Raw genomic sequence first — 4,099 nt, 5'->3', positions numbered from 1 at the left:
CCCATACTACTGGGGACATGGTATCCAGGACAGAAATAGCACCAATCTTCATGCTCATAGCAAGCCGGAAAGTGAGCAGACATTCTCAGTGGGACCTGCTGTTTGCTGCACAGGGATCCACGACAAGTTCTGAGGCAGCTATTTTAGTGTGGGGGCATTTTGATGAAGCCCCCACTCTAAAGCTCCCAAGCTTGTAATTAGTATCACCAGGAACTGTGAAAATCAGATCTCCTTGGATATTTGATCTTTTCATGCCACCCCTTTCTAACCATCACCCTATCAGCCCCAGCCTCCCATCTTCCTTTATTTTAATTTTTGTTAAAAATTTTTTGCCGGGCGCGGTGGCTCAAGCCTGTAATCCCAGCACTTTGGGAGGCCGAGATGGGCGGATCACGAGGTCAGGAGTTCGAGACCATCCTGGTTAACACGGTGAAACCCCATCTCTACTAAAAATACAAAAAACTAGCCGGGCGAGGTGGCGGGCGCCTGTAGTCCCAGCTACTCCGGAGGCTGAGGCAGGAGAATGGTGTAAACCCGGGAGGCGGAGCTTGCAGTGAGCTGAGATCCGGCCACTGTACTCCAGCCTGGGAGACAGAGCCAGACTTCATCTCAAAAAAAAAAAAAAAAAAAAAAAAAAAAAAAATTTTTTGTTTTTGCCTTTTTTTTTTTTTTTGATGGAGTTTTGTTCTTGTCGCCCAGGCTGCAGTACAGTGGCATGATCTTGGCTCACTGCAACCTTTGCCTCACAGATTCAAGTGATTCTGCTGCCTCAGCCGCCCAAGAAGCTGGGATTACAGGTGCCCACCACCACACCCAGCTAATTTTTGTATTTTTAGTAGAGATGGGATTTTGCCATGTTGGCCAGACTGGTCTCGAACTCCTGACCTCAGGTGACCCACCCACCTCGGCCTCCCGAAGTGCTGGGATTACAGGTGTGAACCACTGCACCCAGGCCCTTCCCACCTTCCATGACCTCCCAGTAGCTGCATAAATTGACCCTGGCAAAACATCCTGCGTGGACCCACAGGGTGCTTGCTGTAGGAGCCCCAGTGAGGGCTGATGTGGGCAGGGAAGATTCTCAGAATTCTCGAGGGGAGGCAAACCCTAAGCCGCATGAGGCCTGTGCCCTGGTGTCTCCTCTGGGACTCACCTGGCACAAGTCGGGGTGCCTCTGTTTCCCTCCCCTGGAGCAACAGGGCCACACTGTACCCTCGGCCCACAGAGCCCAATGTGGACTGGACACATGCCAGCAGCTCCTGCTCTGCCTCCTGCAGGGAGACACAGGCACAATCCACTGACTCGGGTGCCCTGAGCAAAGGAGTTCTAGAGGCAGCTGGCACCCCAGGATCCAGGGGCCTGAGGTCTCCTACCCTCCTTTCATCACCCTCCCAGACCTCCTTACCTGAGCAGCATCAAGGCCCAGGACTCTGTCAAAGGTGAAGCTTTGTTCCTGTGGGCAGGGCTGGGGCCGATCATGATATTCCCATCTTCCCCTGCACTCCCTGCCCCACTCCCCTTCCCCTCACCTGTCCCCTTCCCGCCGCCACACACACAACGCCCATCCACCTGAGTCTCTAGAGTCCCAGGCTGAAGCAAACGGAGGTTTGTGGGCCCCACCAGGAGTGTGGGGCTACTGCTGTCCTCAGGGCCTGAGAAAGGTAGACTGCATATCAGCTTTCATGAGGAAAACTGGCTCTGGGATTCCTGAGTCCTACCCTCAACCTTTGCCTCAGTTTTCCAACCTAAGCTGGCCTAACCCTCCCCCTCTTCCAAGAGACTCTCCTGTACTACACTTCCTCTGAAATGTGGAGGGCTTCTTACCTGATCCCCTCCCTGACTCCACTTCTACCACCACGGTCAGCATGGCATGTAGGTTGGGAGAGACCATGAGGGCCACTGCGCTTACCACCTCTCCACAGTCCACGGCCTCTATGCCTCTCAGCTTTCCCTCAATAATTCATGAATCTCATCTGAGGGCTAGGGAGGGGTGGCTCTGGACCTCGTAAACTACATTCCCTTCTCTTGTGAGAGAACACTGCCTAAGATTCTTTTATTTTTTTCCTTTTTTACTTTTATGAAAACTTTCAAACACTGGAGAGAATGGTATAATGAACCCCCAGGTACCCAGCTTCAGAAATTACAAAATTCTGGCCAGTCTTACTTCTTTTGTTCTCCTCCCATCCCCAGCGGATTATTTGGAAGCAAATCTCAGACATCCTGGTATTTTATCCATAACTAGTTCAGTATACCAGTTAATTTTAGAACGTTTCCATCACTTCATAAGGAAATGTGGTTCCCTTTAGCTATTACCTCCCTAACCCAAACCCACTGCACCCCCCAACCCTAAGTAACTACTCATCTATTTTCTGCCTTTACAGATTAGCCAATTCTGGACATTTCATAGAAATAAAATTATATACTGTGTGGCCTTTTGTGTCTGTTTTTTTCCATTTAGCATTATATTTTCAGTGTTCATCTATGTTGTAGAATGTCTCAGTACTTCTTCCCTTTCTACTGTGGATAATGTTTCATAATAGAGTTCTGTCACCAACCGCCTGGCTTTCGGCCAAGTTTCCCCATGAAGGGCATTGTCCTCCATGAGACTGCACTCACTTCTGAGATCAGTCTCAAGTTAAGGGGTCCCCAGGCCTTCCTTACTCCAGCTGTCTACAGGTTTTGGTGTTCCACTACTCCTTCAGGCTTGACAATTCACTAGAACAGCTCGCAGAACTCAAGTAAGTGCTACACTTACTGTGTCTGACACTAATTCTCTGACACCAGCGGAGTGTCCTATGATTCAATTCAACTCTGATACTAACTACTTGGAGTTAGTGTCAGGTCCCATGAGTTAAAATACAAGGTCCCCAACAAGACTGCCCTCAATTCAAATGCCAGCTGCAAGTGGGATTGCCAGGCTACTCACACGATTGTCTGACTTGGCTACAAATTCAGGGGTTTCCCATGACACCACCCCAGATTCAGTAATTCACTTGAATGACTCACAGAACTCAAAAAAGTGCTTACTTACTATTACCTTTTTATTATAAAGGACACAAATGAATAGTCATATGAAGAAGAATAAAGGGAAAGGTTTGGAAAGGGCTTAGGTTGCAGGCGCTTCTGTCCCTGTGGAGTCAGGGTTCATCACCCTCTTGGTATATCAGTGTCTTCACTAATCGGAAAACTCCCTGAGATTCATTGTCCAGAGTTTTCATTAAGGTTTCATTACCCAAGCGTAATAGAGTAAATCACTGGCCACATGATCGAACTCATGTTCAATTATGCAGGCGTAATGGAGTAAATCACTGGCCACATGATTGAACTCCAGCCCCATTCCCCTCCCTGAAGTCAGGGGGAGAGACTAAGAATTCCAACCCTCTAGTCACATGGATGGCCTTCTCCATCTCATAGTCATCTAGAGGCCCTACCAAGAATCACCTTGCAGAATAGTTATTCTGGTGGCCTTGAACTGACCCAGTTCTCTCTTTTTTGCTTATAGTTCTCAAAAATAACTAGAATATTCTGTGAATACAACATCCAGTGATAAGGAGTGACTGACTAGAACAGCCTGGGCTCTGTTCCAGTCCCCCCTAGAAACAGGATGTCCTTCAACACTTTAGCCCAGCATGTCATGTTACCCCTGGGGTATAAAGCCTAGGGTGGGTTGCTATCCAGGGTCCCTCAGCTGTGGTGCAAGTGAAGTATGTGCAGACAAGGCTTCAACCATCTTGGTAACTTTCCTGAGACTTGGAAGACCAGCTCAACATGAATCTTAGGCTTCTGCTGTTCTTTGCTGCCTTTCTGTAAGTAATAAATCTACTTCATGTTTTGTTTTTTCTAAGACCACCAGAGCGGGCGCAAAGGAACCAGCGACTAGGCAAGGGTAGGAGCAAAACTGCAAGTTTATTTTGGTCACCTAGCTTCAGGGGAAGAAGGTGGGTAAGGAGAGGTCTGTTGGCCTCCGGCAAATGAGGCCCACAGAGTTCTCCATGCTGCCCTCGGACGGAGTTCCGACAGTCCCGACCGCAGTGGGGAAGCTGGGAAGTCCGCGCGTGGCACTCGTCCGGAGCGGCTTTTCTGGGAGTGGGAGGGCGATAGG

Source organism: Trachypithecus francoisi, unplaced genomic scaffold, assembly GCF_009764315.1.
Source record: "Trachypithecus francoisi isolate TF-2019V2 unplaced genomic scaffold, Tfra_2.0 Lachesis_group2, whole genome shotgun sequence".
Lineage (NCBI taxonomy): Eukaryota > Metazoa > Chordata > Mammalia > Primates > Cercopithecidae > Trachypithecus > Trachypithecus francoisi.
Note: the sequence above shows the minus strand (reverse complement) of the source record.